The sequence below is a fragment of the Hylobates moloch genome, unplaced genomic scaffold, assembly GCF_009828535.3.
Source record: "Hylobates moloch isolate HMO894 unplaced genomic scaffold, HMol_V3 SCAFFOLD_14, whole genome shotgun sequence".
NCBI lineage: Eukaryota > Metazoa > Chordata > Mammalia > Primates > Hylobatidae > Hylobates > Hylobates moloch.
Window position 1 is genome coordinate 45241681 of NW_026652289.1, and position 10524 is coordinate 45252204.

General features: G+C 43.0%; 1 long non-coding RNA gene across 2 annotated transcripts in view; it reads right to left on the bottom strand.

Annotated features, from left to right (window-relative positions):
- The window catches only part of LOC131381177 (uncharacterized), a 33971-nt gene that overhangs the window by 12425 nt on the left and 11022 nt on the right, over positions 1-10524 (bottom strand). The window contains exons 3-4 of one of the 2 annotated variants that reach the window (XR_009209724.1): positions 9759-9859; positions 8580-8847 (exon numbers count right to left, since the gene is read on the bottom strand). This is a non-coding gene — a long non-coding RNA (uncharacterized LOC131381177). Of the gene's footprint in view, positions 1-8579; positions 8848-9758; positions 9860-10524 lie in introns of those variants that run through there. The other variant, XR_009209723.1, reaches the window with a different exon arrangement.

Consider the following 10524-nt stretch of genomic DNA (forward strand, 5'->3'; position numbering starts at 1 on the left):
AACTTAAGTAGGTTAAGGATTAAGGTTTCTTCCACTCTAGTTCTTGATTCACGTTCACTGGTAAATAACACCACTTTAGACTCTTTCAAAGTGCTATAATATTGATTTATTTGATCCTCTCAAAAGAAGAGTACAGACAACCATTTTAGAATGACTGTTAAGGGTCTTAACTTTAAGGTTCAAAGGGCACACAACTCAGCTGTTCTGCAGTTGAACCCTGTGGGTAACAACACAGAGGCACTTCAGTCTGTTTGGCTGATGGGGCTGTGGAGAGAGCAGGAAACACGTCTTCATGAAGTTTCAGTCCTGACAGGTTCTCATAAAGCCTCATTTCTTACCTCTCTTTAGGACCATTCTGAGAGAATACATGTAGAGGTCTTCAAATAAGGAAGGTCATCACCACTATCTTTGTTGCCATTATCATATCAATCTTCCCCAATAGTAACACAGGACTTTTCTTATAGCATCCAGACAAAACTGTGGTTTTTCACTTACTGATGCTTCCTAGAGCCTAGGAAAAGCATAGAGGACCTACCTGTCTATCCCTCTGTTCTTGACTGTTGATTCCATAGTTGATTCCTGCCTCCAGGGGAATGCTACAGATGCCTCCCTTCCCAACCAAGCAACAGGGACTAAGCAATTAAGAACAAATTTTCCTCTAAAGTTGTGTCGTATCACAGATTATTACCATCATCTGGCCTCTTCAAAAGATAATGCATTTTCTTCTGTATGTAACCATGAATGTATATATGTCCAAATGGATTGGTTCATCTGTGTTGAACTTGGGAGAACCTTTAGTGATCTTCTATGGAATTCCCACATGTGCTTTTATTTGTGGGTTTGAAGTCCCAACGGGAAAAATAGAGAACTGATCACTATCCTGGATCTTCTCACACAAGTATGGGAACATCTGAACACTCACATTTAGAATGTTTGGGGATTTGAGTGGAAAAGGTATTGTTACTGGATAGAGTTGTTGAGGTTCTTGGTGTGTTGAACAAAGAATTGGACAAGGCCGGGCACAGTGACTCACACCTGTAATCCCAGCACTTTGGGAGGCCGAGGTGGGTGGATCATCTGAGGTCAGGAGTTTGAGACCAGCCTGGCCAACATGGCGAAACCCCATCTCTGCTAAAAACACAAAAATTAGCCAGGCATGGCGGCGTGCGCCTGTAATCCCAGCTACCCAGGAGGCTGAGGCAGGAGAATCGCTGGAACCTGGGGGGGCAGAGGCTGCAGTGAGCCAAGATCGTGCCACTGCACTCCAGCCTGGGTGACAGAGCAAGACTCTGTCTCAAAAATAAAAAATAAAAAAAAATAATTGAACAAAGCAACAAAAGAATGGAGCACAGGAAGAGTGAAAGCACAGGTTTATTAAAGACAATTCGCAGAGTGGGAGTGGGCTCATGCAAGCAGCTCAAGAGCCTCCTCAATTAGGGTTTTTATTAAGCTAAAGGAACCTAGCAACACCCCTTGGTGCCCTGTAGAGGCCTCCAATTGGCTACACTGTGAAGGATTGGCTGAAACGGAGACCCGACCGGCAGTCAATCAGGGGCTGAAGTGGCTTGTTATCATGGGAGTAAGGATGTGGCCTATATGCTGCACCTGCTGCTCTCCTGCCAAATGATAACAACCCTATGTTTAAAAACAGCTGGCCAGGTGCGCTGGCTCACACCTGTAATCCCAACACTTTGGGAGGCCAAGGCAGGTGGATCATGAGGTCAAGAGTTCGAGACCAATCTGGCCAACATAGTGAAAGCCTGTCACTACTAAAAATACAAAAATTAGCCGGGTGTGGTGACGGGTACTTGTAAAGCTACTCAGGAGGCTGAGGCAGGAGAACTGCTTGAACCTGGGAGGCGTCAGCCACCGTGCCCGGCCAGGAACTTGATAGATTCTAACATGCAAATAAAAGAGCAAAGGGCCAAGAGTGGCCAAGACACCCTTGAAGAGTAAGGTGGGAGGATTTATTCTATCAACTATCTAGTCTTATTGAAACAGCCTCATTGTCTGGAATAACACCCAAGTTTCATTGTCCCACGGCCACAGAGAACAAGAACAAGGACACACAAAGAATGAGGTTAAGAGTGGAAGTTTAACAGGCGAAAGAAAGAGAAGAGCTCTCTGCTACAGAGAGGGGTCCTGGAAAAATAGGTTCCAGTTCTGTGGTGAAATGCAGGGGGTTTTATAGATGAGCTGGTGAACAGGCAGTGTCTGATTCATGTAGGGTGCAAAAAACTGGTTATACCAGGTGTGCCATTTGCATAGGGCATGAATTTCTGGTAGCCCCCACCCTAATCTTCTATTATGCTGGCTGGTTCTCTGCCTGAGCTGTGCCATGTTGCCCATTTATCTATTACTGTACACATGGTAACAAAAAAAGGGAAGATGGAACCTCCATGGTGGACATGCCTGGCCCCCAGGTAGCCCTTTTCTATTGGCACAGCTGCCGGCATTCCCCATGCAAGCCTCTAGCTTCCTTATTTATGTCTGCAGCTTGATTTGTCAGGCTGCTCTTTGTTAGGAAAAAAATGATTCTTGGCCGGGCGCGGTGGCTCATGCCTGTAATCCCAGCACTTTGGGAGGCCAAGGCAGGTGGATCACAAGGTCAGGAAATCGAGACCATCCTGGCTAACAAGGAGAAACCCCGTCTCTACTAAAAATACAAAAATTAGCCAGGAATGGTGGCGGGCGCCTGTAGTCCCAGCTACTCGGGAGGCTGAGGCAGGAGAATGGTGTGAACCCGGGAGGCAGAGCTTGCAGTGAGCCAAGACCACGCCACTGCACTCCAGCCTGGGCAACAGAGCAAGACTCCGTCTCAAAAAAAAAAAAAAAAATTCTTGGGCTACTTTTTGTTAGACAGGAAAGCTCTGCTGAAGACTGTTGACCTCACTATCTGCCTAAGTAATTTCTTTCTACCTCCTGTATCATTATGACAAAGCTATAGTAATTACGATACTCTGGTATTGGTTGAAAATTAAACAAAATGATCGATAGAACAAATTAGAGGTCCTAGAAACAGACCCACACATATGCACGCTTGATATGACAGAGGGGGCATTGGAGATCGGGGGGAAAGGAATAGTCATTTAATGACTAGATCTGGGACTACTGATTATCAAATCAAAGTGAAAAATAAAACTGGGTCCCTATCTCACACCACATAAACGTCCCTATCTCACATCACACAAAATTCTATAGATAATTAAAACTAAATTAAAAAAAAAATCTCCGGCCGGGCACAGTGGCTCACGCTTGTAATCCCAGCACTTTGGGAGGCCGAGGCGGGCGGATCACGAGGTCAGGAGATCGAGACCACGGTGAAACCCCGTCTCTACTAAAAATACAAAAAAATTAGCCAGGTGTGGTGGCGGGCGCCTGTAGTCCCAGCTACTCGGAGAGGCTGAGGCAGGAGAATGGCATGAACCCGGGAGGCGGAGCTTGCAGTGAGCCGAGATTGCGCCACCGCACTCCAGCCTGGGTGACAGAGCGAGACTCCGTCTCAAAAAAAAAAAAAAAAAAATCTCCTAGAGAAGTTTTTTTTTTTTTTTTTTTTTTTTTGGATTAGAGGTGTCTGCCACCACGCCCGGCTAATTTTTGTATGTTTAGTACAGACGGGGTTTCACCATCTTGGCCAGGCTGGTCTCAAACTCCTAACCTTAAGTGATCCACCTACTTTGGCCTCCCAAAGTGCTGGGATTACAGGTGTGAGCCACCGCATCTGGCCTAACTTTCGTATGTGGACTATCATGTTCTTATAAAACTATGCTTTCCTTGGTGTTTTTATTAACCTCTTTATTTGAGAAAATGAAACATACACTGTTACCTTTTTTGGTGATGAACATCTAGCTTCTTAATCTTAACTATTTGTTAACTGGAATCTACTTTCTGTTTCAATGCATTCTGCTGACCCTCTGGAATCCTGCTCAAATGAGGATCCATTATTTCTTAGGCTTTCTGCAAAGACAACATCCTGGAATTTCTTTTCATTGCATTCCTAGGTTGGGTCCTTTTTACTAGCTCACATGTTTCATTCTCTCCAGTGTATATCCTTAAATTTTTTTCAGAAAAATGTAGAAGTGAAATAAATGTGAGTTCTTGCATCTCTGAAATATCTATTTTACTCTTTCATGTATTTGTCTGGTATAGAATTATAGATTCAAACAACTTTCTGTTCCGACTTTGAAGATACTGCTTCAATATCTTCTTGTATACCTTTTTGCTGATGACAAAACAGATGCCAATTCAATTCTCATTCTTGTTTAGGTAACCTCTGTTTTCCGTCTCTGGAAACTTTTAGGCTCTTCCTTTAATCTTTATTATTCCAAAATCTTGAAGGATTTGTCATAGGCATTTGAACCAGAGCAACTCCATCTTGAATAGGTGCTGAGACCTACTGGGCTGCACTTCCAGGAGGTTAGGCATTCTAAGTCACAGGATGAGACAGGAGGTCAGCAAAGATACTGGTCATAAAGACCTTGCTGATAAAACAGGTTGCAGTAAAGAAGCTGACTGAAACTCACCAAAACCAAGATGGTGACAAGAGTGACCTCTGGTTGTCCTCACGGTTCATTATACACTAATTATAATACATTAACATACTTGGAGACACTCCCACCAGCACCATGACAGTTTACAAATATCATGCCAATGTCAGGGAGTTACCCTATATGGTCTAAAAGGGGAGGAACGCTTACTTCCGGGAAACTAACTTTCTAAAGTTAGTTTTAGTACTTTCTAAAGTACTAAACTCCTTTCCTGGAAAACTTGTGAATAATCTACCCCTTATTTAGCATATAATGAAGACGTAACTATAAATATCCTTAGTGGGGCAGCCCAAGCTGCTGCTCTGCCTCTGGAGTAGCCAACTTTTATTCCTTTGCTTCTTAATAAACTCGCTTTCACTTTACACTATGGACTGGTCCTGAATTCTTTCTTGCACAAGATCCAAGAACCCACTCTTGGGGTCTGGATCGGGACTCCTTTCCGGTAACAGGTTTCTGTGTATGTATGTGTGTGTGTTTAAATTTGCTGTGTGTACAGATATGTGTGTATATATATATATATATATGTGTGTGTGTTTAAAATTTACTATGCTTGGTACATTTTCAATATAAAGACATGTATCTCTAAGTTACTGGAACTATTTGTTCTCCTATTTTTCTTTGCTTCCACTTTTTTCCTGATTTTTTTTTCTTAACTTCTATTAGATAGTTAGTAGATATCCTAGACTAACATAATTTTTTCCAATGATCTTTTGGGGAAGGATGTTTTTGTTTGTTATCCCAATACTATTAAATTTTTATTTTGACAATCGTTTTTAATTTCTAAGAGTTCTCTTATTTGCATTGTTCCTTTTCCATAGCAACCTATTCTTGACTTACGATGCAATATCCTCAAATCTCTTCATAGATACTAATTTTTTTAGTATACATAGATACATAAATTTTTTTCCAAAGTTTTCTCTGTTTCTTGTATAAGTTGTAATCCCTGGGAACAGCTCTCTTTGTTCAGTAAGGCCCTTTTCTTACTTGCTGTTAGTTTTCTTCAAATGTGTAGTAAATCTGGGTTGAACATTTAAGAAGATTTGCATAAAAACAAAGGACTAGGGCCAGGCGCAATGGCTCATGCCCGTAATCTTAACACTTCGAGAGGCCCAGTCAGGAGGATTGCTTGAGGCCAGGAGTTTGAGACCAGCCTGGCCAACATAGTGAGACCTCGTCTCAACAAATAAATTAGCTGGGGCCAGGCACAGTGGCTCATGCCTGTAATCCCAACACTTTGGGAGGCTGAGGTGGGTGGATGACCTGAGGTCAGGAGTTTGAGACCAGCCTGGCCAACATGGTGAAACGCTGTCTCTACTAAAAATACAAAAATTAGCTGGGTGTGATGGCATGTGCCTGTAATCCCAGCTACTCAGGAGGCTGACACAGGAGAATTGCTTGAACCCGGGAGGCAGAGGTTGCAGTGAGCCGAGATTGTGCCACTGCATTCCAGCCTGGGTGACAGAGGGAGTCTCTGTCTTAAAAAAAAAAAAAACTAGCTGGGCATGGTAGTACGTACCTGTAGTCCCAGCTACTCAGCAGGCTGAGGCAGGAGGATTGCTTGAGCCCAGGAGTTTGAGGCTGCAGTGAGCTATGACCACACTACTGCGTTCTAGCCTGGGTGACAGAATGAAACCCTGTATCTAAAAATAAATAATTAAATGACTAGGTAGCTGCTGGAGTTTCATCTGTTGCTGTGGGTTCAATTTTCATAGCTGACTTCTCTCTGGAATAGGAGGGATAATGTGAAGTTTGTATATATATGGTGGATGTGTCAACTGGGAGGCTTCTTTTTAGGGTACACAGGCAGAAGGCAGAAAGGAGGGCCCTTCCAACTGCCAAAATGAGAAGAGCTTACCTACACTAGAAACTGGATTGTTCCCAAGGCAGATCACTTTCTTTAGGGAAGAGTGACTCCTTCAATTTTGGTTTTTAGTTTAGTTTTCCTTTAGTGACTGCTGCAGCTAGCCACTTTCTATATATGATTGGAGTAGGGAGAGTCACAGCATCAACTGGCACAAAGTGGTTTGATAGACTGTCTTTCAATTACCCCTTTGATATCAGTCCTATTTCCACTCTGCTTCTGCTCTTAGTCTGGAGCCTCTTAAAGGCATTCTTGGGAAAGATTTCACATTTGCTAAATTCTCATTTGCACACGTTCCAGGTGATAGTTTTCTTTAGTCTATCTGCTAATAAGTTCCCACCCCATTGCTACTGTGGGAAAAACAATCAGCCCAGGATCCAGTTAAGAATCCCAGTGCAGGCCGGATGCAGTGGCTTATGCCTGTAATCCCAGCACTTTGGGAGGCCAAGGCGGGCGGATCGCTCGAGGCCAGGAGTTCAAGACCAGCCTGGCCAACATGGCGAAATCCCGTCTCTACTAAAAATACAAAAAATTAGCCAGGGATGGTGGTGCATGCCTGTAGTCCCAGATACTCAGGAGGCTGAGGCAGGAGAATCGCTTGAACCCAGGAGGCAGAGGTTGCAGTGAGGTGAGATCGCACCACTGCACTCTAGCCTGGGTGACAAAGAAAGACTCCTGTCTCAAAAAAAAAAAAATACCAATGTAGGCCAGGTGTGGTGGCTCATGCTTGTAATCCCAGTACTTTGGGAGGCTGAGGTAGGAGGACTGCTTGAGCCCAGGAGTTTGAGACCAGCCTTGACAACATAGTGAGACCCACCCCCGCCATCTCCACCAAAAACATAAAAAATAAAATTAGCCTGGTGTGGTGGTGCACATCTGTGGTCCTAGCTGCTCAGGAGGCTGAGGTGGGAGGGTCACTTGAACCAGAGAGGCTGAGTCTGCAGTGTACTATGATCATGCCACTGCACTCCAGCCTGGGTGACAGAGACCCTGTCTCAATACAAAAGAATCCCAGGGCACATCTCAGACAGCAGAGGGATAGGGTACCTCCAGAAATAACTCTGATCAATAGACTTCATAACAGGTTAATTTATATGTTAAAGTTACTGATGGTCTGTGTTAAAAATGATTTAACTCCTTCCCTGTGTTATAAGTAAATGGTCATCTAGTTACCCAAAGTTCCAAGTAGATTTTCCTTCCAGAGGAAAATGAATCCATTAAGATGTTCAAATACTAGACCGGGCGCAGTGGCTCATGCCTGTAATCCCAGCACTTTGGGAGGCCAAGGCGGGCGGATCACGAGGTCAGGAGATTGAGACCATCCTGGCTAACAGGATGAAACCCCGTCTCTACTAAAAATACAAAAAAATTAGCCAGGCGTGGTGGCGGGCGCCTGTAGTCCCAGCTACTTGGGAGACTGAGGCAGGAGAATGGCGTGAACCCGGGAGGCAGAGCTTGCAGTGAGCCGAGATCGCACCACTGCACTCCAGCCTGGGCGAAAAAGCGAGACCCTGTCTCAAAAAAAAAAAAACTTCAAATACTAATATTTGTCAACTAAAAATTAAATTTAAAAAAGATGTTCATAGATTCCAAATCTCCTCTCCCTTCTAGTTATATTTATTGATAACATTTCATTTATATTCTGGAAGTTTCATGCCTTTCTTGTCAAATTGGTTAATTTAAATCAATATATCAAAATAAAATATCTAAATACTACAAATCTTGAGCTTCTTAACCTAAAAATGCTGAAGGCTGGACCTCATCTTTTGGTAGATAAACTACCTGCTCTGTTGGGCACTGGTTTGAGAGGTCTGCCTGGCATTCACTAGCCGCACATGTTATGTCAGAGATATGACATGTGCGCTTATTATGTGCCTGTCAGAGACAGTGGGGTTCTATAGAATACTACATGAATATTACAAGTGAGTAGCAATATTAAAATAAGTTTTAAAAATAATGTTGAATGAATAAACAAGTGAATAAAATTGTTCACATATAAAATGAACAGATGAACCTTAAAGTAGTTGGTGTTAACTTAATGGTGTTGTGGGTAGAAAATTTTATAATACTTTAATTCTGATTTAGTAACAAAGGAGTATTTTTACACAAAAGGAAAACTCTACAAACCAGCAAGTCTTCTTGGAAAGATAAGAAAAACTTACGCCAGGTGTGGTGACTCACGCCTGTAATCCCAGCACTTTGGGAGGCCAAGATGGGTGGATCACTTGACATCGGGAGTTTGAGACCAGCCTGACCAACATGGAGAAACTCCATCTCTACTAAAAATACAAAATTAGCCGGGTGTGGTGGCACACGCCTGTAATCCCAGGACTCAGGAAGACTGAGGCAGGAGAATCGCTTGAACTCAGGAGGCCGAGGTTGCGGTGAGCCGAGATCGTGCCATGCACTCCAGCCTGGGCAACAAGAGCGAAACTCCGTCTCAAAAAAAAAATAAAAAGAAAAGAAAAACTTACATTATAATGATTATAATGAAGATAAAAAATTTCCTCAGAATTCCAATAGAAAAAAATGAATCATTTAGAATTCAACTTTTACTAAATCCATACAGATTCCAGCTTTCTCATCCATTAAGTGAATCCCTACACAGTAAATACCATCTAGAAGGAAAGCCACAGAATACATAGTTCAGGACCGGCCGGGCGCAGTGGCTCACACCTGTAATCCCAGTACTTTGGGAGGCTGAGGCGGGCAGCTCACGAGTTCAGAAGATTGAGGCCATCCTGGCTAACACGGTGAAACCGTCTCTACTAAAAATACAAAAACAAAATTAGCCGGGCGTGATGGCGGTGCCTGTAGTCCCAGCTACTCAGGAGGCTAAGGCGGGAGAATGGCGTGAACCCAGGAGGCGGATCTTGAAGTGATCTGAGATCATGTCACTGCACTCCAGCCTGGGAGACAGAGCAAGACTCCGTCTCAAAAAAAAAAAAAAAAAAAAAAAATACATACTCCAGGACCTCCATTTTACAGTCAGGATGACTCAGCCTCATATAGAAACCTCACTCCATAATCTTCTGCAAAATTAGCACCAAATTCAGGCAGACCAGGTTTTTGTTGCTAGGGAGAACAGTTGCCAGAGAAACAGGCTAGAGGGTAAACACTGATAGATATATAAAAAGCATCAACGTCAATCACTCTGTATTTATTACTTTCACCTGCATTTCTAACCCATCTGTCATGGTCTATTATTATTACCTCCCTTTTATTTCTCATAAGACTCTCAGGCCCCATGAAGAATGCTAATAACAAAACTGTACATCTTAGTTAGCTTAGACTGCTATAACAAAGTACTATGTACTGGGTGTCTTAAACGACAGACATTTATTTCTCACAGTTCTGGAGGCTGAGAAGTTCAAGATCAAGGTGCTGGCAGATGTGGTTCCTGGTGAGGGTCCTCTTCCCGGTTTGCTGATGGCCTCCTCCTTGCTGTGTGCTTGCATGGCGGGGAGAGAGACAGAGAGAGAGAAGCAAGTTCTCTGGTGTCTCTTAAGGGCACTAAAACTATTATGAGACCCCACCTTTATGATCTCATCTAAACATAATGACCTCCCAAAGGTTTCATCTTCATATACTATCATATTGGGGGTTAGGGCTTTGACACATGAATTTGGGGGGGTCACAATTCATTGCATAGCATTGTACCTATTCAGCAGTATCCCTTTGAGAGTTATGTCCCAGCACTGTGTCATGTTTTTATATGCAGAGGTTGACTTAGTCCTCATTATATAGCTGAGGGAACTGGGTCTAGTTCATTAACTACACTAAGGTTATAATCAGTAAGTTGTCACAGAGCTAGGATTTGAGCCCAGGCAGTCTGACTGTAAATCCCCAAATCCTAATTCCCTCCCTATATTGTCTCAACCACAGGAAAAATCACTTTGAAACCTGATTAACTGAGTTCAGGAGTTGTCACACTTTTATGGACTGGGTATAGAAGTACTCCAAATATTAATTAAACTTTTGATAACTGCTTATAAGAAGATAAACCAGACAGACAATAAATGTTCACAATAGAAAGAGCTAAAAACAAAACTTTGGAGAATATGGACAGCCAGTTTGAAAGGAGTAATTTCTTGAATGCTGATCACATGAGACATA